General features: G+C 47.8%; 1 long non-coding RNA gene across 4 annotated transcripts; it reads left to right on the top strand.

Annotated features, from left to right (window-relative positions):
- The first annotated feature begins 20,865 nt into the window (after positions 1-20,865).
- Positions 20,866-23,502, top strand: LOC103650198 (uncharacterized). 4 transcript variants are annotated; one of them, XR_002268369.3, is made up of 4 exons: positions 20,866-20,932; positions 22,465-22,498; positions 22,574-22,768; positions 22,959-23,502. It is a non-coding gene; the product is annotated as an uncharacterized lncRNA (long non-coding RNA). The 4 variants fall into 4 exon arrangements; XR_002268368.2 differs by lacking the exon at positions 20,866-20,932 and adding an exon at positions 21,038-21,695; XR_563983.3 differs by lacking the exon at positions 20,866-20,932 and having other exon boundaries at positions 21,212-22,498.
- The last annotated feature ends 1,765 nt before the right edge of the window (positions 23,503-25,267 follow it).

The following is a 25,267-nucleotide window of genomic DNA, read 5'->3' as shown; positions in this document are numbered from 1 at the left end:
CCGAGGATGTCGCCGGGGATGACTTGGTTCGGGTGGGAAGTGTAAGCCACTGCCCAGCCCCCGAGGGTGCTGCCGAGGATGATCCGACTCAAGTGGGCAGTGCAAACTATGACCCAGCCCCCGAGGGTGTCCGAGCGGGGTCTCCCTCCTGTACTTCCATGGACGTTCATGCGGGATCGCCTCCACACTCCGGCTGTATGGTGGTAGCCCAAGCCTTGGACCAGGGAGTCGCTTTAGAGGGCAGCGTCCCCGCTGACCGAGTGTTGGGCTCTGTTGATGGCACCGAGCTGATTCCTGCTGGTTTGTTGCAAGCTGCTTCGGGTGGTGGCCTTACGCCTGGTTATCAATTGATCTCTCCTGATTTGGGGATCTCTTCGTTCTTTTCCAACCTCCAGGTACTGTGATGTATTTTAGCTTGGTTTTTACATTGCATGAACTGCTGTCATTACACTCATCTGTTCTCCTCATCAGGCTTTGGTGGATGGGATGGCTAGCCAGCTGAGGTTACAGGGTGCTTCTGTCCCAGAAGTAGCTTCATCTCTTGCATGTTGGAATCCAGTGTCACTTCAACGTCGTGTCTCTGAATTGGAGGCGACCAACGCTGGTTAGTGTTTTTTTGCTTCTCTTTGTCTTCACTGTAGACTGCTTTACATTCTGACCCCTTTTTGTTTGATTGTCTCCTGCTAGGAATGACTCGGCAGATTTCCACTCTTGAGGAAAAACATTCCCGAGATCAGGCTGAATTGGTCCAGCGGTGCACTGACTTTGAGGAAAAGTACTCTCAGAGCCAGACTGGACTGGGTCAGGTCTCCGCTGCCTTAGATGACGCCAATGCACTGAGTTCTTCTCTTCACGCTCAGCTCAATTCTGAAAAGGTGATTTATGGAACTGTGCTTTGCCTTGTTGTGCTCCTATTACTTGCTTGGTGTTTGAGGGAGTTGACTTTTGTTTGCAGGAAGAAAAATGTATCCTTGCTGCTTCTCGTGACAGTCTCGACAGATTGTATCGCGATTCTAGCAACTCGCTGACCATCCTGGAGAGGAGTCATCGCTTCACCATGGAAGAGTTAGACAACCAACGCTGTAAGCTGCAGGAATCCACGGATGAAGTGACCCGGCTCAAGCAGTTGATATCAGCGAAGGACGCTACTATCAAAGAACTCCGAGCTTCCAAGAAATCCACCGCCCAAGAGTTAGAAACTGCTCGGCTGGCTGCCAAGGCCGCCGAAGAAACTTCTGTTACTCTCAGAGCCCAGCGCGATAGAGCCATGGACAAGGCTATTCGGGCGGGGCGAATCTTGATGAGGAGACCCGGCGTGGTTGTTCCCGAAGATATAAGGGCTGATGTGAGTGCTGCCCCTGATTCTTCGAGTCGTCCTTCCTCATCAATTGCTCCTGAGAAAAATATCACAAAATAGAGAAACATTTTGCGTGCTTTGAGCGCGCGGTTAGGATGGTCAGACATTTGTTAGAGGACGTCATTTCAGTACTTAAACGACATTGTTATTCTCATATTGTTTCAGAATTCATCAGTTCGTAAATTTACAGTAGTAAAATGATGCGCGATGGTTTTGAAATTTGTTTGCGGGATATAGAAGTCATCCTTATATGAGTAATTGTAATCACGTCAGATCGCCTTAAGTCGCTGCTGACTTAAGTCGATTGCTTTTGTTAATAGGGCGTAGTGGTCACCCTGAATTGCGTAGGCGTGAGCATGTTGCACCGGCTTAAGTCGCTGCTGACTTTAGCCGATTGCTCCGTTAGTAGGGCATAGTGGTCACCCCGAGTTAAGTAAGCGTGAGCATGTTGCACCGCCTTAAGTCGTTGCCGACTTAAGCCGATTGCTCCGTTAGCAGGGCCTAGTGGTCACCCCGAGTTAAGTAAGCGCGAGCATGTTGCACCGCCTTAAGTCATTGTCGACTTAAGCCGATTGCTCCGTTAGCAGGGCATAGTGGTCACCCCGAGTTAAGTAAGCGCGAGCATGTTGCACCGCCTTAAGTCGTTGCCGACTTAAGCCGATTGCTCCGTTAGCAGGGCATAGTGGTCACCCCGAGTTAAGTAAGCGTGAGCATGTTGCACCGCCTTAAGTCGTTGCCGACTTAAGCCGATTGCTCCGTTGGCAGGGCATAGTGGTCACCCCGAGTTAAGTAAGCGTGAGCATGTTGCACCGCCTTAAGTCGTTGCCGACTTAAGCCGATTGCTCCATTGGCAGGGCATAGTGGTCACCTCGAGTTAAGTAAGCGCGAGCATGTTGCACCGCCTTAAGTCGTTGCAGACTTAAGCCGATTGCTCCGTTAGCAGGGCATAGTGGTCACCCCGAGTTAAGTAAGAATGCAAGTCAATCGTGAACAAACTGAGTATCTTTGAAACCCCTTTTTTATTGATGACATATTTCCATTTTACAGAGTACATCGTCGTCCCGATAGCTTTTGAAATACAGCTAGGGATAAAACTTCCTGAGGTGTTCTATGTTCCAGGAGTTCCCGACTTCTGTGCCATCCATCTGAGTGAGACGATATGATCCTGGCCGAGTGACTTCTGCTACTATGAAGGGTCCTTCCCATAAGGGCGATAACTTGTGCCGTCCCTCCCCCGTTAGAATTCGGTGGAGGACGAGATCTCCTACTGAGAAGGATCGCTGTCGCACAACCTTGTCGTGATAACGCCTTAGAGTCTGCTGGTACCGTGCTGATTGGATTACCGCATTCAGCCGTTCTTCTTCAAGTATATCAATGTCTTCCAGCCTGGTGGCCTCGACTTCTGATATGTTTTCGAAGATCAACCTTGGCGCCCCGAACTTGAGATCGGCGGGTAGCACTGCCTCCGACCCATAGACCATGAAGAAAGGAGTGTTTCCATGCAAAGCTCGGCTAGGTTGTGTTCTTAGGCTCCAAACGACATAGGGCAATTCCCTTATCCACTTTCATGCGAATTTTTCATTCTTATCAAAGACCTTTTTCCTGAGTGCCTCCAGTATCATCCCGTTGGCTCGCTCAACCTGCCCGTTGGCTCTTGGATGTGCTACAGATGCAAACTTGATCTGAATGCTTTTTTGCTCGCAGAAGTCGAATAACTCTGAACTTGTGAAGTTGGATCCTAGGTCAGTTATGATGCTGTTTGGTATCCCAAATCTGAATATTATGTCTTGTATGAATTCTACGGCCTTAGTTGAGGTTAAAGAAGCAATGGGCTTGAACTCTATCCATTTAGTGAATTTGTCGATTGCTACCAATACATGAGTGTATCCTCCTTGAGCTTTCTTGAAAGGTCCAATCATATCCAGTCCCCAGCATGCGAAAGGCCAAGTTACTGGTATGGTCTGCAGTTGATGTGTTGGCAGATGTTGTTGTTTTGACAAGTATTGGCAAGCTTCGCACCTCTGAACTAACTCGGCTGCATCACTCTTCGCTGTTGGCCAATAGAATCCTGACCTGAAGACCTTCCCGACTAGTGTTCTGGATGCTGCATGTATTCCACATTGCCTAGCATGGACCTCCTCCAGAAGTCGCTTCCCAGTAGATGGGAGAATGCACCTCATGAGGACGCCTGATGCGCCCCTTCTGTACAATGTCTCCCCAATGAGTGTGTAGTGAGCCGACTGTCTGGCAATGCGCTCGGCTGAATTCTTGTCATCTGGTTCCTCTTCATTCTTTATATACTTGAAGATTGGCCTTCTCCAGTCATCAGAGTCTGACTCGGGTTGATCTATAATATTACACTCTTCTGTTTGATCCATTGAGATGCTCGACTGTAGTATTTCTTGCACAAAGACTCCAGGTGGGACCTGAGTTCGACTGGATCCTAGCTTGGACAACACATCGGCTGCTGTGTTCCGATCTCTTTCTACATGATGAAATTCCAGGCCCTCAAATTTATCTTCCAGCTTTCGGACGGCAGTGCAGTATTTTCCCATTGAATCGCTTGAACAATCCCATTCTTTGTTTATCTGGCTAATGACTACCAGAGAGTCTCCGTACACCATCAATCTCTTGATGCCCAATGATATGGCGATGTTCAATCCATGGATCAGAGCTTCATACTCGGCTGCATTGTTGGAGGCCGGAAATAGCAACTGGAGGGCATATTTGAGGTGCTCGCCTCCAAGTGCGGTGAAGAGAATTCCTGCTCCTGCTCCCTGCAATTTCAGCGAGCCATCAAAATACATTCGCCACACTTCTGCAGTCTCTGGGTTATCTGGTACTTGCTGTTCAGTCCACTCTGATACGAAATCAACCAGTGCTTGAGTTTTGATGGCAGTACGAGGTCGGAACTCGATGTCATGAGATCCCAGCTCACAAGCCCACTTGGCTATTCGGCCAATGGCTTCCTTGTTGTGAAGAATAATCCCTATCGGAAAACCAGTGACTACTATGACTTTGTGATCATCAAAGTAGTGACGTAGCTTGCGGGCAGTTAGAAGTACTGCATATAATAGCTTCTGAACTTGAGGATACTTTTTCTTTGAGGGGCCCAGAACTTCACTGATGAAGTAAACATGATGTTGCACTGGGTAGGCATGTCCTTCTTATGCTCGCTCGACTACCAACGCGGTGCTTACCACGTGAGTCGTGCAAGAGATATACAGTAGTAGATCTTCAGCTGGTTGAGTTGACGTAGCTCGTCGGGGTGGCTTCAGTACCGGTGGTGTTGTCAAGAATTTCTTCAGTGCATCTAGAGCTTCCTGTGCCTCTGAAGTCCACTGAAACGTATCCACCTTCTTGAGTAGCTTGTAAAATGGTAAACCTTTTCCCCCCAGCCTGGATATAAATCTGCTCAGAGCTACCATACATCCAGTAAGTCTTTGAACCTTCTTTTGTGATCGAGGTGCTTCCATCTTCATGATAGCTTCAATCTTATCCGGATTAGCCTCAATTCCCCGGTGGCTGACAATAAACCCGAGTAACTTTCCTGCTGGTACCCCAAAAACACATTTTTCGGGATTAAGCTTCCATCTATACCGTCTCAGACTGTTGAAAACCAGCTGTAAGTCTTCGATGAAGTTTTCCGAATTCTCTGTTTTGATTACCACATCATCTACGTAGGCCTCCACACACTTGCCCCAGTGATCGGCTAAGCACGTTTGAATGGCTCTCTGATAAGTCGCTCCAGCGTTTTTGAGGCCGAACGACATGGAGGTATAACAAAAAGCACCAAACGGAGTGATGAACGCTGTTTTTTCCTCGTCTTCCTTCGCCAAACTAATCTGATGGTATCCGGAATAGCAATCCAAGAAAGACAGCACAGAACATCCAGCGGTGGAGTCCACCACCTGATCTATCCTTGGGAGCCCGAAGGGATCCTTCGGACAGTGTTTGTTGAGATCAGTATAGTCGACACACATGCGCCAATCCACTTTATTCTTTTTGAGTACAAGAACAGGGTTGGCTAACCACTCGGGGTGTAACACTTCTCTAATAAATCCAGTCGCGACCAAGCGAGCTAACTCGGCGCGAATGGCCTCTCTCTTGTCGGGCGTGAAACGACGTAGCTTTTGCCGAATCGGCCTTGCCTGGGGATAGACCTTCAGTTTGTGCTCGACCAGTTCTCTTGGGACTCCCGGCATATCCGCAGGTTGCCATGCGAATACATCTCAGTTATCTTGCAGAAACTGGACGAGTGCGCTTTCCTATTTGTCGTCCAGGCTGGAGCTGATGATGGCAGTCTTGCGTTCATCAGCGAAGCCCAGGTTGATCCTCTTAGTTTCTTCAGTCGGCCGCATAGAGGTCGTGGCCTGAGCTTCGTTTGCCGGTAATGCAAGGTCCTCCTCAGGCTTAGAGTTCGCCTGTGTTGAAGAAATCATCGACGGCTTGGTGGTGAGGGCTGCTTGGATGGCCACTCGGAAACACTCTGCGGCGCCTTGGAAGTCGGCGCGCATAGTTATGATTCCTTGCGGTCCTGGCATCTTCAGTATCATGTACGTGTAATGCGGAATGGCCATGAATTTGGCCAATCTCGGCCTTCCGATGATGGCGTTGTACCCGCAGTCGAAGTTCGCCACTTCGAACCTCAGGAACTCGGTTCTGTAGTTCTTCGGAGTTCCGAAGGTGACAGGCATGTAGATGTGGCCCAGCGGGTATTCCCCTTCAGTCGGCACGATGCCGAAGAAGGGAGTGTCCGACTCGTGGAGCTCTTTGAGGTGAACTCCCAAGCCTTGGAGTGTCCGGGGAAGGTGACGTTGATGCTGTTTCCCCCGTCCACTAGCACCTTCTTCACCCGGCTCTCTCGGATCAACGGATCGACGAGGAGTGGGTATTTGCCTGGATGGTCGAAGTTGAGCCATTGATCCTCCCGAGTGAAAGTGATCGGGTGCTCCGACCACCCGTATGGGGCGGGAGGACCGGTGGTCGCCACCAGTATCTGGCGGTCGTTGAGCTTTTGTTGTCTTTTGTTCTCCTGCGACCCGTGTCCGCCGAAGATGACGTTGACCTCCCTGTCAACGCGCGGGAATGCTCCTCCTCCTCCCTCCTCCTGCCGATGGGGTTCTCGTGGTTCATCTGGTCCTCCCCTCGGCGGAGGAGGAGGTAGAGGTTGGAAGGGTCGGCCGTGCCCGACAGAGTGCTTGAAGTCCCGGCAGTTACGAAGAGTGTGGCGCATGTCCTTGTGGTACGGGCACTGGGCGTCGAGGATGTCGTCCAGCGTGCGCTCGCCTCCGCGAGGTCCTCCTCGGGCGCGAGAGGCAGGTGGTCCGACGGCGTGCACTTCTTCGCGAGGCCTCTTCTCCCAGCGTTTGTCGGGTTGCTGGTTCGCGTCGCGTCGTGGTGCTGCCGGTGCGGGCTTCGCTCCTCCGATGAGGTCCTGGGCTCGCTCGTCGGCGGTGATGTAGAGGTCGGCTTCCCGGAACAGCTCCTCGGAGGTAGTCGGCGCCTTCTGTAATATGGCTCGGACGAAAGCCGAGTCATTGGATCCTCTGTAGAAGTCCTCGATCACGGCCGCCTCCGTGACCTCGGGGATACGATTTCTCATGGTCTGGAACCTTTTGAGGTACGACCGGAGAGGTTCGTCTCCCCGACGCTTGATGGATTTGAGGTCCCACGGTTGCGCCGGTTTGTCGGAGAGGGACTGGAAATTGGCGGTGAAGCGTCGGCTGAAGTCGCCCCAGTTGTCGATGCAGTGTCGGGGTAGATGTCGTAGCCATTGCAGCGCGTCTTGCCCAAGGACAATGGGTAAGTACGCGGTCATCACATCTTCGGACGCCCCGGTAGCTCGAGCAGCGGTGCTGTAGACGGCTAGCCAACCCCCTGGATCCTGCTTAGGTTCATATTTGTCGACATTGGATACCTTGAAGTTGGGAGGCCATTGGATGGCCCTAAGGCGCGGAGTAAGAGCAGACACTCCGCATGTGTCCTCCTGTCGTTAGGGATGATGTCTGTCCCGGGGAGGGGAGTAGTTGTTGTGGTTCCTCGACCGTCCCCGGGTAGTACCGCCAGTTGAGGCCGTTGCCGACTCAGTTCTGGTGGCCTAGCTCCGAGCTGGGATGCCATGATCCCCGTCGTACTCCTCCCGGCGGCGGATCTCGTTCTCATGCCGTCGTTCACGCAAAGCATTGATGGAGCTTCGCGCGTCTCGGCGACTGTTGATGGCGTGTCGTAGATCGTTCGGCGGGTGAGCAAGCGGTAGAAGATGGTTGGCTGCCTAGGTGAACAATTGTCGGTAGCCCTCGGCGTCGGGAGTCCGAGGGAGTCCATCAGCTATCCGAGCTAGTACTCCTCCAACTTCGCTCGGCGTGTTCATGGCTCGGGCGAAGTCGGGGTTCAGGTTGCGCCCGAAGAATGGATTCTCCCGGCGTTGCCTTGCATCTTGCTCGGCTTGCTCCTAAGCCCGACGACGATCACGTCGTCGAGAGTTCCTTCGTTCTCTGAAGACGCGTTCCTCCGGAGTTTCTCCTATCTCCGAGACCTCGTCCCGCGAGACAGGTTGCTCCGGATCCCGTTCTCCTGCCGCGTGATGTCGTCGAACGTTCCTGCGCCGGTTCCTCCGTCGGCGGGATTCTCGTTGAGGTGGTTCTTCTCCGGGTGCGGTCGGCTCGTCGTCGGAGACGGTGGGTGACTCCACTCTCCTGATGAAGAGGACGTCGGGATAGAATGGTGCTGCTGTCGTGGCGACCTTCTTTCCGTTCTCCTTTGAGGGCGGAGGAACGGAAAGAACAACTTGCTTCCCCTTGGTCTCCTTCTTCCTCGCGATCTGTGTCCATTCTTTTGTCGGGGAAGTAGAAAGTGGAGTTCTCCGGGTCAGCGGGCCCTCGGCTCCTGACTTTCCGGAGACGATCTTTTTCTGGAGAGCCGGAGGTTGCGCTTGTCCGACATTTTCGGAGTTTGTTGGAGGAGACTTCTTTTCCGGTGGATCCGCAATGCGGTGTAGAGTTCCCTCTTCATCTGCTACCGATGAGATTGTTCCGAAGCAGAATACGGATCCGGGACGGAGGGTGATCTTGCTGTGGAAGGTGACGGCCATTGAGCTAGCTTGGATCGTCGGCACACCCCCTACCTGGCGCGCCAGCTGTCGGTGTTTTGGGTCCGACCGCACACCCGGGGTTGCCCCTCAAGGTGTTTTTAGGAGTAGGACGGTGTCGACGACTGTAGCAAAATGGTTCGTGCCAGTTGCATGAGGGACAGTGGACAATGTTTACAGGTTCGGGCCGCTTAGAGATGCGTAACACCCTACGTCCTGGTGAGTATGCTGGGTGAATGAGGTTACAAGAGAGCTCTCTGAATTGAGAATGCAGAGAGTTGAAGTGGGTGACTAAGTAATAGGGTCGATCGTTCTGAAGGGGTGCCCCCTAGGCCTTATATACTCGACCGTGGGGCAATACACGTGGATACGATAACAATGTGTAGCTAAAAGATAATGAACTGTTTGAGTTTATCTCCCTGTAGTTCTGTCGACCTATCCTCGCATGGCTCCGTTGCATGGGGGCTCCAGCGCGGGAAAGTCGGATCTCTGTTGTGGTCGCTCGCTCGACGTTGTGGGTCGTCCGGGTTTGCACCAATCCGGCCTCGTGTCAACCTGCTTTGCTGATTGTTCCTCCCCAGGCCCACGAAAGAATGACCTTACGATTTATTGGGCCCTTGGGCATTTCGTGAGGTCTTTTACTCTTTTAGTGGACCCGGGGGATATGTGTCCCCCACACTCCATTCATATGGTTTAGAAGCCACCCTTTTTCTGTAAGTGTGAGCAGGTAACATGAGTATAAGTCGGCACATGACGTATACTAATTGCTCTGTTCATAGATTTTGTAGAAAGTAAAAAAGAAGCAGTTGTGCCAGTATTAATGATGAAATTATTGTATATGATGTAATGCAAGATGCGAAGTGTAGCAATTGTATATGAATTATGCACTATTTATTTATTGAGTATGAATTCTTAAAATACAAGCACTATTTCGTCACTTAGAAATCATGGCATCCCTGAGATTAGGGATAGAACTTACAGAGGTGTTGTATGTTCCATGAGTTTCATACTAGAATTCCATCTATCTGAGATAGCCTGTAGGACCCTGGACATGTGACTTATGTGATTATATACGTCCTTCCTAAGGAGGGGACAATTTATGACGTCCTTCCCCTAAGAGCACCCTGCATAGTACCAGCTCTTCAACTGAAAAGGCTCTGAAGCGCACCTCACTATCATGGTAACACCACAGAGTTTGCTGGTACCGTGCCGACTAAATTACCACGTAATGTCGTTCTTCCTCGAGTGTGTCAATTTCTTCGAGCCGAGTTGTCTCTTCTTCTGCGATGTCTTTTAACATCAGCCTTTGTGCCCCAAATGCTAAAACAGTAGGTAATACTGCCTTCGACCCATACACCATGAAGAATGGCGTGTTGCCCTGTAGTGCTTGACTCGATTGAGTTCTAAGACTCTAGACAATGTATGGGACCTCCTCGATCCATTTCCTAGCTAACTTCTTGTTCTTGTCGAAGACCTTTTTTCTTAATGCATCTAAGATCAGACCATTAGCCCATTCACTTGACCATTGGTCTTGAATGTGCTACTGAAGCATACTTGATAAGTATTCCCTTCTACCCACTGAAATCAAAGAATTTTACCCCTGTGAAGTTGGATCCCAAGTCAGTGATGATGCTAACGGGCACTCCAAATCTGAAGATTATTTCCTAGATGAACTCTACTACTTTTGCTGTTGTCAATGATGTAATTGGCTTGTACTCAATCCATTTGGTGAACTTGTCTATGGCTACTAGTACATGTGCACTTCCACCCTGTGCTTGCTTGAATGACCTAATCATGTCCAACCCCCAGCATGCAATAGGATAGGAAACATGGATAGTTTGTAATTGCTGCACTGGAAGGTGTTGTTGCTTGGCCAAGAACTAGTAGACTTCACATCTTTTGACTATGTCTTCTGTATCTTGCTTAGATGTAGACCAGTAGAACCCTGCTCTAAATGTATTTCCCACTAGTGTCCTCGAGGTTGCATGAACACATTGCTCGACATGGATCTCCTCCAACTGGTGCTTGCCCATGAATGTGCAAATACATCTCATGAAGACTCTCGCTGCACTACGCTGGTATAGATCAGTACCAATCAAGGTGTAGTTTGCTGACTGCATGGTTAGACGCTCTGCTGCTACTTTGTCATCTGGCTCTACTTCATTTTTTATAAACATGATAATGGGTGTCCTCTATTTAGTTGGGTCTTCTTCTATGAGAAACAATTGATGCTCTACCACCTTGCATTCCTCTCCTGGTTCTTGTGAAATATTGGGATGGTGTATCTCTTGCACAAAAACATCTAAAGAAACTTGAACCCTATTGGAAAGTTTTGACAGTGCATCGACTGCTATATGTTGATCCCTTTCAACATGATGAAACTCAATTCCCTCAAACTTGTCTTCTACCTACCGAATGTGGCACAATATTTACTCATGGCCTCTGTGGAACAATCCCAATCTTTATTGACCTAACTTATCGCTACCAGAGAGTTTCCATATACCATCAGTCACTTGATTTCGACTGAAACAACAATGTGTAATCCTTGTGTCATGGCTTCATACTCAGTTGCATTGTTTCACATAAGGAAGAGAAGTTGTAGTACATACTTGAGTTGTTCTCCTTTTAGTGCAATGAAGAGAATTCCTGCTTCGGCTCCCTACAGCTTCAAAGACCCATCAAAGTGCATCTTCCAAACTTCTCTTGGCTCAGAATTTTCTAGGACCTGATTTTCTGTCCACTTTGAAATGAAGTCAACTAGTGTCTATGTCTTGATTGTTGTGCGAGGCCAAAACTCAATATCATGAGCCCCTAGCTCGCACGCCACTTGACCGTTCTTCCCACAGCTTCTTGGGTGTGCAGTATGTCACTGATTGGAAAGCCAGTGACTACCACAACTTTTTGATCTTCAAGTAATGGTGTAGCTTGCGATAAGTAAGGACAACAACATACAATATCTTCTGGACTTGAGGATACCTAATCTTAGATGGTCTGAGCACCTCGCGGAAGAAGTAAACAGGATACTAGGTAGCTTGCATGTGCCCTTTCTCTCATTGCTCAACTACCAACACGATGCTCACCACGTGAGCATGCATGAGATGTACATTTGTAGCTCTTCAGTCGATGGATCTAAAGTCGCTCGATCAGGTGGCTTGAGAATTGGAGTAGTTAGGAACTTCTTGAGTGCCTCGAATGCTTCCTATACCTCTAGAGTCTACTAAAATATGTCTACCTTCTTGAGTAGTTAATAGAACGACATTCTCCTAACATCGAGACGTGAGATGGTTCGACTTAAGGCTACCATGCACCCCTTCATTTCCGGACCTTCTTTTGAGATTTTGGTGGCTCCATTCAAAGAATGGTGTCTGTCACACCCGGTTTTAGAAGGCAAACCAAATGCGAACCATGTACGTGCCAGGATCAGCAATTCACGTACACAGCAGTTACATAACTGGACATCATCACACAATGCTCAAATCGTAATATAAAAGGGGAATAATAGTCGATTACATCATATGTCTGGGACATCCACATAGTCTTTACAATAATAAAAGTGCGGAAAAGAAACGTAGATACACGCGGCCTTCACAGGCAGCCGACTGGGGGTTGCCGCTAACCCACACCTAGAACTCATCGCAATCTTGGAACTCCTGGTGGTCTCCTTCCATGGCTTCATCCTCTCCTGAGCAGGGGTTGCAATGCTGACAACCTGGGGATGGGGGGGTTTGGTGTGTAGAGCAAGGGTGAGTACACATCAACATACTCAGCAGGTGTCCTGTCTGGCTGTAGTGGACTAGCTTTATGTGGGGGTAAGTCAAGCAGTTGCTTTTAGTTGGTCAGATTATTATTACTAGTAGAGAAAGCCAAGTTTTCATACCAGAGTCAATACCAAAACCAACAATCTCATTGCCACCTGTAATCCGAACGTACTCCTTTCCAAACGGAAACAGTACCACTTACCATTACCAGAGTCAATACCAAAACCAACAATCTCATTGCCACCTGTAATCCGAACATCTCTGATCAAGTACCACTAATCACTGGAGCTCCCTTGGCCGCTCATAACCGTGAGCATGACTGATATATCAGTTTTCATACACTCTGCAGAGGTTGCGCACTTTACCCACAAGTCGTGATTTCCCTTTCTGCCCGGAGATCATGACTCTCTATTGATCACTACCAAGGTGACCCAGCAGGGTATCACTATGTAGCCTTTACAAAGATTCCCCGGGGCTGTAGCCGCCCGTTAGGTTTCCTAAATGCACCGCACTCCTCCCCAAGGGGGCGAACCTAAACTTGGCAGAGCGAGCCGCATACACCGAGCCCCATTAACGGCACAACGGCTAAGCGAACTACACCCCGGTTCCTCTAATTATTCAGCTAAGGGCATCCCATTCCACCCTCATGGTTGCACTGTTTTCCTGGGCGGTCATCCAACGAATAGGTCCTTATGGAGAGGCACTCGAGAAACCGCTCGAGCCCCCTTGAATGACACAAGTATAACATCATAATAAAGAAGGGAAACAACATATCATTGATAAATCTCATCATGTTCATTGATTAGAGTTGAGCAATAGCATAAAGCTAAACAATAATAATCCAACTCAAATAGGTAAACAAGGACATGGATAACAAAAGCTAGTCAATCCTTAAGTATAACTATGTAAATGCGGTAAGTGAATTATATAATGTATAGGACAGAGATAGGTCAAGGGACACTTGCCTCCACCAACCAGCTGCTGCTCAGGGGCTTCTCATGTAAGTTCCTCGGGCTCTTCAACCAGATCGTTCTCTATACGAGTTCACACATACATCCCACACATTTAATACAAAAGAACAGTACACCATACAATGGAATGCAATAAATAAACAAACGTTCCACGCGGGGCTCGCAATTATGGTTAAGAGAGAGAGAAAGAGGAAAAGACAGTCGGGTCTACGGTCGAGAAGCGATCACGTTACATAATTATAAATTAAACTACTCGCTTAACAGAAGGGCATTAATTTGGCCACTGCATTCAGCATAAAGCAAAGTCATGTTCCACATTTAATCATTATAAATAGATAAAGATGAATAAAAGGGAGTGGTCGCACGGCGAGACGTACGACACATCATTTAGATTGAATTAAGAAGTAAACGACTCGCCGCGCGACAGAGCGCGCAACGAGATTCTTGCTTTGATTATAGATAAACGTTAAGCGTTGCACGACAAAACGCACGACGGCTTACATCAACTGAACTGTATTTAAACAAATCGTCGCGCGACGAAGCACGCAACGCAGCACTTTAATAAATATAAATTAAAGAATCGTCGCGCGACGAAGCACGCGACGCAACATATTAATAAAGACGAATTTAGAATGAACCGTCGAGCGGTGAAGCGCGCGACGCAATACATCAACTAAACTAAAACTAAAATAGATTAGAACGAGGGTTAAACGCACCGTGACTACGGTCGCACTTGAGAGAGCACGCTGCGCATGCCGAAGGAACGCGAACCGTGTAGGCGCGCGGGATGCGAGTCGCCAGGGCACGGGCGCGGGCAGGGGCGCGCGAGGGTGCGGGCAGAGGCACGACCAGAGGCGCGCAGCCGAGGCATGGCGGGGCGCGGCCAGGGCGCGGCGCGGGGGCCGGGACGGGGCTCGCCGGGGAGCAGGGGAGAGCGCGGGCAAGGGGGTCCGCCGGGGAGGGACCGCGGCAGGGCGAGGACTCGCCGGGGCGGGGCTCGCCGGGGCCGGGGAGGGCGCGCGCGGGGAGGGGCTCACCGGGGCGCGGCTCGTCAGGTGGCGGGAGGGCTCGCCGGGCGCGCGGGGAGGCCACCGGGGTGGGGCTCGCAGGGGCGCGGCTCGCCGGGGGAAGAGGGTGCGGGCCGCTGGGTGCGGGGCCGGCAGCGGCGGAGGACGCGGCCGAGGGGGGCTCGCCGGGGGAAGAGGGTGTGGGCCACTGGGGAGGGGCTCGCCGGGGGGAGAGGGCGCTCACCGGGTGCGGGGTCGGGCTGAGGGGGGTGGCACGGGGTGCAGCCGAGGGCGGCGTGGGCGCGGCCGCGGGACGGCGCGGGCGCGCGGGCAGGGAGCCCGCGTGGGGGAGAAGGCACCACTGGGAGAGAGAGAGAGAGGTGGAAGAGGGAGAGGGAGGTTACTGCGCGGGAGAAATCAAATTTGACAAATGGATAAGGGGGAGGGGTGCGGTGCGCGCATGGGGAGGGCAGGGGGCGCTAGGGGCGCACGGGCCGGGCCGGGCTGGGCCAGACTAGGCCAGGCTAAGACACTTCGCGGATCGAAACCCATGACACGCACGACCACTAAACGGAATCCAATCGCGAACCAAAAATCCGAAACAGAGCGAGACGAACACGCGACATCAGACAAAGAAATGTGCTTCGGCATGATGCAACACCCATGACACTTAGGTTTTTTTGTTTACACATGGCATGGACACCCGTCACTATATTGCTTTGAAATTGGGAAGAAGGAGCGAAACGGGAAGAGAAAAGAGAGTAACACCCGAATTTGGTGAGTGAAAAGAAGAAAAAAATTCTACCCCTTAATTCAGGGCGTTACAAACCTATCCCCCTTAAAAGAATCTCGCCCTCGAGATTCAAGGTTGGCCAGCAAAGAGTTCAGGGTACTTGGCCATCAGATCATCTTCACGCTCCCAAGTTTCTTCTTCCTCAGAGTGGTGACTCCATCTGACTTTGCACATTCTGATAGTCTTCCTCCGGGTGACTCTGTCTGCAGTCTCAAGAATCTGCGCTGGCTTCTCAATGTAGGTCAAGTCCTCCTGGACCTCCAGACCTTCCACTGGCAACTGCTCTTCTGGCCCACGTAAACACTTCTTCAACTAAGATACATGAAATACATCATGCACTGCGGACAAGCCTTCTGGCAAACTGAGCTGATAGGCCACTTCTCCACGCCTTGCGAGAATCTGATACAGGCCAACATAGCGGGGTGCTAGCTTGCCCTTGACTCCGAATCTTCTGACTCCTCTGATCGGTGACACTTTCAGATAGACAAAATCTCCAACTTCGAAACTCAGCTCTCTTTTTCTTGTGTCTGCATAGCTTCGCTGCCTTGATTGCGCTATCTTCAGATTCTCCCGGACCATCTTGATGTTCTCTTCGGCTTCAAGCAGAATGTCTGGCCCGAACACTTGCTTTTCTCCAGGCTGATCCCATTGCAATGGAGTTCTACAACTCCTCCCATAAAGCGCCTAAAATGGTGACATCTTCAAGCTGGCCTGGTAACTGTTGTTATAGGAAAACTCTGCATAAGGCAACCTCTTGTACCATCCGGACTGATCTTGCAACGTACAGGCTCTCAACATGTCTCCAAGGATTTGATTAGTTCTTTCGGTCTAACCATCTGTCTACGGATGATAGGTTGAACTGAAATTCAGATGTGTACCCAAGGCTTCATATAACTGCTGCCAGAAATGAGAGGTGAATTGCGTTCGTCTGTCTGACACTATCTTCTTTGGTACACCGTGAAGACAAACGATCCGAGACATGTACAACTCTGCCAACACTGCACTGCTGTAGTTGGTCTTGACTAGTATGAAGTGGGCTGACTTGGTTAAACGGTCCACCACTACCCAAATGGAATCGTAGCTGGCTCTAGTGCGAGGCAATCCGACTATGAAATCCATACCGATTTCATCCCATTTCCACTAAGAAATTTGCAACGATTGCAACAATCCGGCTGGCCTCTAATGCTCTGCCTTGATCCGTCGACAGCTATCACACATAGCCACATGCTCTGCGATTTCCCTCTTCATTCCATACCACCAGAATTTCTTCTTCAGATCTTGATACATCTTCTCACTTCCAGGGTGTATCGAATAAGGTGTCTCATGAGCTTCCTTGAGAATCAATTCCTGAATAGACTAGACATTGGGAACACACAAGCGGTCTTTGAACCATATCACACCTTCTGCATCTTCCCGAAAGTCTTTGCCTCTACCGTCTAGAATCAGTCACCGGATTTCACTGATCTCATCATTCTTCTGTGCTTATTTGATTTCCCACTCCAAGGTGGGTTCTAACTCAACGGTTACTCCTCACGTATTGTTCAGAAATCCGAGACTCAACCTGTCAAACTCTTTGGCCAACTCATAAGGCATCGGATGAGCGACCATCAGATTGACTTGACTCTTCCTGCTCAAAGCATCTGCCACTACGTTCACTTTGCCTAGATGGTAATGAATCTCTAATTCATAGTCCTTGATCAACTCTAACCATCTTCGTTGCCTCATATTCAGCTCCGACTGAGTGAATATGTACTTCAGACTCTTGTGGTCTGTGTAAACATCACATTTCTGCCCATACAGATAGTGCCTCCATGTCTTCAGTGCGTGAACCACTGCTGCTAACTCTAGGTCATGGATTGGGTAATTCTTCTCATGAACCTTTAGCTGTCGAGACGAGTAAGCCACAACTCTTCCCTCTTGCATCAACACGCATCCCAAACCGGTGTAACAAGCATCGCAATACACCGAGAAGGGCTTGTGCACATCAGGAAAGACTAAGACAGGCGCTGTAGTCAACTTCTCTTTCAACGCTTCGAAGGCCTCTTGACATTTCTGGGTCCACTTGAACTAAACTTTGTTGCCTAGCAAAGCTGTCATTGGTTTCGCAATCTTCGAAAACCCTTTGATGAATCACCGATAATATCCAGCCATTCCAATGAAGCTCTTGATTCCTCGGGCATCTGTTAGCGCTTTCCGGTTCAGAATGTCTACCACTTTCTTCGGATCCACAACCAATCCTTCTTTGTTAATTATATGACCCAAGAACAAGACTTCACTGATCCAGAACTCGCACTTGCTCAACTTTGCATACAGCTGGTGCTCTCGCAATCTCTGCAATACCATCCTCAAATGATCTGCATGCTCTGCTTCGCTTTGAGAATATATCAGAATGTCATCAATAAATACCACCACAAACTTGTCAAGATAATCCATGAATACACTGTTCATCAGATTCATAAAGAATGCCGGTGCATTTGTTAGACCGAAAGACATCACAGTGAACTCATACAACCCATACTTGGTAATGAATGCCATCTTCGAAATGTCTGAAGGTCGAATCCTGAGCTGATGATAACCTAACCTCAGATCTATCTTGGAGAACACGCTGGCTCCTCTCAACTGGTCAAACAGATCTTCTATTATGGGCAAGGGGTACTTGTTCTTGATCGTGACCTCATTCAGAGCTCGATAATCGATACACATTCTTCTGGTGCCATTTTTCTTCTCCACAAATAGGACAGGGGCGGCCCAAGGCAAGGTGCTTGGCTGGATGTATCCTTTCTCTGATAGCTCATCGATCTGCTTCTTAAGCTCAACCAACTCTGGTCCAGATACTCTGTAAGCTCTCTTAAAGATGGGGGCGATTCCAGGAAGAAGCTCTATAGCAAACTCAACTTTGCGCTCTGGTGGAATACCTGGTAGGTCCTTTGGAAACACATCTAGGAACTCGGACACAACCTTGATAATCTCAAGTGGATCTGCTTCACTGCTATCCACAACCATCTGATAACACATTACTAGAGATATACTTATTTAAGACACACATTTTAAGATGGATATCAGTGCATTTTATAGAAGCGTCGTTTATCATATGGTGATAAGTAAGATAAGACGGTTTGTTTGAGATATGTCTTTAATAAAGAAGTATTTTGAGACAGTTACATCGTAAGAAATGTCTTATATTGATTTAAGACATATTGTTATTGAAAAACGTCTTAAATAAATATACCTTTTGAGTCATTAAGAATGCAAGAATTGTCTTAGATTCTGGTTAGTATATTAGACACTTTTGTATATGAAACCATCTCAAATAAAGATATTATTAGAGTCGTCTAGACTATAAGAACTGTCTTATATGTTAGTGGCTATACTAGATACTTCTAAATATAAACCGTCTTTATATGATATTTTTTGTAAAACGTACTATGAAAAATATAGTAAATAATGAATTCGGCTAGTATACTTTCTTAAAACTGCAATCCCTATGGGCTCTGTAACACCCCTGGTGTTTACCTCCTGTTAAACTGTGCTTATGGACTTAAGCACAGAATATCGACAATAATAACGGTCTCTAGGTTCTTATATTCACCTATCAAAAATTTTGATATCTTTTTCGTCTCTGTCTATCCGGCCTGTTCTAACTGCTCACGAGGTCAGAACAAATTTGTTCGGGAGATTGGTGAATCTGGTGATTATTTAAAATTCATCAATTGTGCAAATACGAATTTAGAAACTTAGTCTAGTCCTCCGATTTTGTCCCAAACAAATTTATTAGAATTCAACGACTACAGTTTTTGGTGCAAAATGATCCAGACCCCGTGTGCGTTACCCGAGAGATCGTGCACAAGGTTTATAATTGCATTGTTTGTCTAGCAGAGTAATCAAACGTTTGGAGCGAGAATAAAAATATGTTTTTATGACTCGTGCCGGGCTAATTCAGTCTAGCATGTGACTGATTAAAAATTCGAATTATTCAAATTCTTGTGATTTAAAATCTAATCAAATTAAGCCCTGATATTACGATCAAGATTGTTGTTTTAGAAAAGCAAACCGTGGAGGAGAAGAATGTGTATTAATTAAATAGAAAATAAATGTGGAAATATCTGTTATCCTTATCCTCCTATCGTATTTTGTTCTTTTATTTCCAGCCGTACTCCATCATGATAAGAAATCTGGAGAAGTCCTGTTAAGAAATCTCTGGAAATCTCACACCTGCCGCCCCTCCCAAAATCACTTTTCCCTCACGTCTCTTTCTCTCCCCAAGCCGCCTCCTCCCTGCCGTTCCGTGAAGCACCAGGCCACGTGCGACGTGCCCTTATCTCCTACAACCCGTCGTTGGTCCGATGGTCATTCCAAGCCAGTGCCGTTCTCCTTTGGCCGTCCCTGCTCCCGCTGTGAGGTCACCCAGGCCACAGCCTCGTCGAACCGCATAGCCCCTGCGCTCCTTCCCCAGCCGCGCTTAACCCAGCCCTCCCTGCTCGATCTCCTTCGAGCCGTAATGGCTCCCTGGCGTGTCCGGCTCCCTGCCCCTCTCCATGGCGTCGCCCAGCTCTAGCTCGCCCCCCTCTGATCTATGCGCAGGGGTTTCTTCCATGGCGAGCTCCCCTGCAAATTTCATCTAGCCGCCGGCCGAGTTTCCTTGGTGGTCGCTTACCCCCAGCATCGGCCAGAGCTTGCTGTCATTCCCCAACAAACATATGGCTGTAGGTGAGAGATTTCAGAAGTCTGTTGGATGAAGAAAAGAGAAGTGAAATTTGTGCAGCGCCCGTCAGGTGTTAGGTTTAATAGGTGAGCCGTTAATCATGGTTGCTTTCGTCAGCGGATTTCTTATGATTAGTTGGGTGATCCTGTGCTCCTGGTTTGGATTGGATGCTATCTGTCAGGCTAGCCTTGTTGCTATATATTGGAGGCTCTTCGCCTGCTTCGGTTACCCGTGGGAAGTTGCTGGGAGTTTTTTTTTCTACCCTACATAAACACTTCAGGTCTTTAGCCTATTGAGGATGGACTACTATTTCATTTCTGCTTGTTACTCTTTGGATCCTCCTATTTTGTGCACCTGTGTTACCTGTTTGGGTTTTCCATGCTAAACCTATCTCTTGTCTGATTGCTTGTGTTTTTTATGTACTGTTTATTTTATAATGAATAAAAACTATTAGCTACTTTTTTATCTTATGTTGAATAATATATTTCAGCACAAATAAGCTTGGATTCACACCAGAGTTTCTAGGGCGTGTGAAGCTTGTAACCTCCTTTGCATCCCTGCTCGGTGTTGGGCTCTACAACTATTTTCTGAAGGAAGTTCCTCTAAGGAAAATATTTCTCGTGACAACCATTATATGTTCAGCTCTTGGGATGACACAGGTGCTCTTTATATTATTTTCTTGATTGCTACTGCAATTCTTTTCTGTCCTTTAAATATACTGCATCGTATATATTTAGGTGCTTCTTGTAACTGGATTAAATCGGAAGTTTGGGATTAGTGACAAGTGGTTTTCTATTGGTGATTCATTAATCATCACAGTCCTTGGTCAGGTAAGTAACATTACTGCAATGCTTAATAACAGTAGAGTGCATTTTACATGATTGCATAAAAAATGTATTCAGTTGATCACCCTATGTTTGTTGTTAATTAGGTACTGGAGCAACTGAGCGGCCAGTCACCGGTATTTTCCAAGGGTAATTTTCTTATACCTGACGTTATCAATGTGTAGTGTGGTCCTGGATTTATGATGGTCGTAGCAACCATGTTGTGACATTGCAGCAAGGTACACTGTGAGGTCGTTTGGGATCCGGCGCAATGAGAAGATCGCATGCTATGTGACGGTGCGGGTGAGAAGGCAATGCAGCTGCTGGAGTGTGGCTTGAAGGTGAAGGACAACGAGCTGCTGAGGAGGAACTTCAGTGACACTGGTTGCTTTGGATGTGGTATCCAAGAGCACATTGATCTTGGCATCAAGTAAGATGATCTCATGTCTTATCGTAAATAATTTGAATGAGGCCTGTTTGTTTTTGTGAACGGGTGTTTTATGATGGGCATTGTTGCTTGCCTGTAAGCAGGGGAAAAGATATGTAACTTTGTATTCATGTAGCATGTACCCACTATGGTCACTACGTACTGGGATAACTTAAGGCTAAGTTCTTAACATAGTTTATAACCATGCATGTGATCGATCTATCAGAGATTGAATAGCTCGAATATGGTATTGCTGACATGTTGCACCCCCAAAGCCATCGAACTTCTTTGTTGAATTTGGGATGGACAGTGGATATCACAAAAAATATACATCCAGTTCATCCAAAGTGCAGGTAACTGTTTTATTCAGACATATATGATTAATCATCATTCATCAATATGTGAACTCCATTGAGCAAGTATATTGTAAAGTCAGAACTAAAAAGAGGAACATTTGGTTCCACCATTTCACCTTATTATGTACTAAGGGGAAGTATTTAGAGATTGAATTGATGGCAATTACTTCAGTCTTTAAACCTGTTATTAGTGTTGATAATGTTGATTCCATTCAGCTCTGTTTTTTTCTGCCCACCGAATCATTCGTTCCTCGCGCGTGTGCGATTCTGACGATGTGTCATGGTGGTGCCTGCGATTTCAGGCGTCGGAGAAGAAGCAGTCGAACCCGATGCGGGAGATGAAGGTCCAGAAGCTTGTGCTCAACATCTCCGTCGGCGAGAGCGGTGATCGCCTCACCCGCGCCGCCAAGGTATATATGCCCATTCCCCAGAATACTTCTCTGTAGGTTCTACCTGCTGTTTCTTTCAGTTCGTTCCGCGCTCGTGTGACCTAGAGCAAATGTGTTTGAGTCGCATCTAGTTGTGCCCCACTAGTCCACTTCCATTTTTATGAGAATTAGTTCTGCACTGCAGCCTAATCTCAGCTCCTCAAGCTGTCCAATCTCCTGTGTTGTTGACACCACTTAAATTGTGCCATCCAAATGCTAAGTAGTAATATGATTGTTTTCAACATCAGCTGTGGTTAGTTATTGTTCCCATAATTTCAATTAGAGACTGATCAATGGTCCCAATTTTGCTTTTATTTCTTAGCTGTGTGAATAGCTCGAATATGGTATTGCTTTGGATTTGGCAGCAGCCAGCAAGGTTGTTCAGGCTTGAGTAGGTCGATGAAGTGGTTTTGCAGAAGTTTTAAGTCCCCATTTTCTGACCAAAACGGAACTGATGGTGGGGCCAGTCTGATCCCTTTATCAAAGCCAGTAGTCACATAGCAGCAGTAGACCATTCAAGTGCTCAGGTGTCTTTCTCTTTGTGGCTTACAGGCTATCATCAGTACAGCACCTTACTCATCTCGTATCTTCTGTTTTAAACTATATTATGTAAACAGTGCAAGCGATGAGTGAAGGGTGACTAATAGGCTTCTTTAATCAGCACTGCAATATCTTTTGTTGAATTAACCTATACTCACTTCATTTTATTTATATAATACAGTCCATTTAGCAAATTTTGTTTGATGTGCAGTGACACGACCTTGACAGTCAAGATGCTCTTTCAGGTTATTTTCTCTTGAAACCACTTCTTTTGCCATCTCCTAATGTTATGGTCCCAGTTACATCTCCATTCATTGCAGGAGATGGTCCCAGATACTTTACATGGTTCTGTTGGACACAATGAAGCCATCCAGATATGCTATTAAAAATCCTGCTAGTCATTATGGCTTTAAACTGTACCATGTCTGTTCTATTTTCAGCTAGGCAGAGCATGTTCTATTTACAGCAGGCCAGCAGACACCAGGCAGTAAGGTGATGTATGAGTCAATTATCAGGTGACAAAATGGTTATGTTTAATCATGCATGTTTTCTTCCTGGCTCTCTATGTTTCTTTGAGGCATTCAACTACTTGTAGTATCAGTGTATCACTGATATGTATGTATGTGTTGATGTTCGTCATCCAAGATCAAATACATCTTGCTAGGTCATTACTTGCTAATGTGCATCTGATTTTGCTGTTGCCAGGATGGAAATGTTTTTTGGCAGCTTTCTCAGTGAATCAGTATCACCGCAGAACCTTTTTGGACACCCAGATGTCGAGAGATGCCCATTCCTGAGGAATATCAATGGAGCTACAACCTTTTCCCTCTCTTCTGCTTTGCCAGTAGCTGCTCAAGGAGGCAAGGGTCCAATTTTTGAGGAAGGGTCAGGCTTTGAGTCAGCATTCAAGCTTTTCCATGGTCGAGATGGAATAGTTCCCCTTTCAGAAAGATCATATGTATCTTCTGATGAAAACCGCAATGAGAGCATTGACGTCAAGTTATATACTTAGTTAGGCTCAATTTAGAGTACACTTATGTAGAGTACACTTATTTATATTGAACCGTTGGAGTTCATACATATGTATCAAGTTATATACTTAGTTAGGCTCAATGTTATGTTAGCATAAACAGTTGATGATCAACTTTAAATTTAGAGTACACTTATGTATGAGTTATTTGACAATGCTTATTTATGAGATATTGAATGTTATTTATCTATATTATATTAATAATAGTGTTATTAAATATATGTGTATGTATTTTTCTCTTTTAAATTATTATAATGTGGTAATTTAAGAATATACTGCCAAGTAAGTCGTTTCAAATCTTAATAAGACATTTCTCAAAACGTCTAATATCAGTCTCCTAAATAAGACGGTTTTTAAAACGTCCAATATCAGTCTCCTAAATAAGATGGTTTTTCTGTTGCGAGTGTCTATTATTATAGGCTATTCTAGTCAGTTTGAAAAATACTTTGTGACTTATAATGTTCGTATTTTCGACAGTTCTTTCGAAGAAGTGTCTTAAACAAAACCTAATGTAAGACGATTTATTGGACAAAATGACGTAACAAATTCCTTTTTAGACGGTTATAAATTAAAAATGTCTTATTTAATATCTTTTAAGACGGTTTATAACCATCTTAAAAACGGAACATCTTTTGCGACTCCATCAAATTTGGACACATCATAAGCGTCTTAATAACTAAAAATTAACCGTCTTATATAACACGATTTGTAGTAGTGACAACTTCCTTTCTTAGGCTCAGGCGGGACTAACTCGGTCACCACTTCCTCTCCTAGTGGGGACATCAACTTGATTGTCCTCTTATCACAACTGATAACTACCTGATACTTATCTAGCCAATTCATCCCTAGGATGACATCTATTCCCTGAGTACCCATTACTATGAGATTAGCGGGAAACACTATCCCCCTTATTTCCACACTTACATTCAAGCAAATGCTATCAACTCGAATTCTACCACCGGCTGAGTCAATTTGAATGGGGGTTGACATGGTAGTTATTGGAAGATTATGTGCTTCTACCCATGATGCAGTAATGAATGAATGTGTTGCTCCAGTATTGTCGGCGTTTCGAGACCGGGGGTCCCTAGGCCGACGAGTGAAATGTCGTCGCGTGCCCCAACCCAGATGGGTCGGCGCGAGGCCGAGCGCGAAGGGGGGGGGGGAGAAAAGGTGGCCGGAGACGGGCATGAGAGAGGTGGAAATCCCGTGGCCTTCGTGTTCGTCCCGCGCCCAGGTCAGGTGCGCTTGCAGTAGGGGGTTACAAGCGTCCACGCGGGTGAGGGAGCGAGCGGCCTTACGCGAGCGCCTGTCTCGTCCTCGTCCCCGCGCGGCCAACCCTCTCTAAGAGGGCCCTGGTCCTTCCTTTTATAGGCGCAAGGAGAGGATCCAGGTGTACAATGGGGGGTGTAGCAGAGTGCTATGTGTCTAGCGGAGGAGAGCTAGCGTCCTAAGTACACGCCATCGTGGCGGCCGGAGAGGTTTTGGCGCCCGGTTCGTGTGGTGTCGTGGCCGTCAGAGGAGCGCTGGAGCCTAGGGGAAGGACAGCTGTCGGAGCTGTCGAGTCCTTGCTGACGTCCTCTTGCTTCCGTAAGGGGGCTGAGAGCCGCCGTCGTCACAGAGTGTGCGGGGTGCCATCATTGCCTAACTTGCGGAGCGATCCAGATGGGACGCCGGTCTTGTTCCCCGTGGCCTGAGTCAGCTTGGGGTAGGGTGATGATGGCGCCTCCTGTTGACGTGGCTGGTCTGCGCCCTAGGTTGGGCGATGTGGAGGCTCCTCCGAGGTCGAGGTCGAGTCTGTCTTCCGTGGCCGAGGTCGAGTCCGAGCCCCTGGGTCGGGCGAGGCGGAGACCGTCAGCTGAGGCCAGGGCTGAGTCCGAGCCCTGGGTCGGGCGGAGCGGAGTTCGCCGTCTTCCGGGGCTTAGCCCAAGTCCGAGCCCTGGGTCGGGCGGAGCGGAGTTCGCCGTCTTCCGGGGCTTAGCCCAAG

Source organism: Zea mays, chromosome 3 (assembly GCF_902167145.1).
Source record: "Zea mays cultivar B73 chromosome 3, Zm-B73-REFERENCE-NAM-5.0, whole genome shotgun sequence".
Lineage (NCBI taxonomy): Eukaryota > Viridiplantae > Streptophyta > Magnoliopsida > Poales > Poaceae > Zea > Zea mays.
This window is presented reverse-complemented; position numbering and strand designations above follow the sequence as displayed.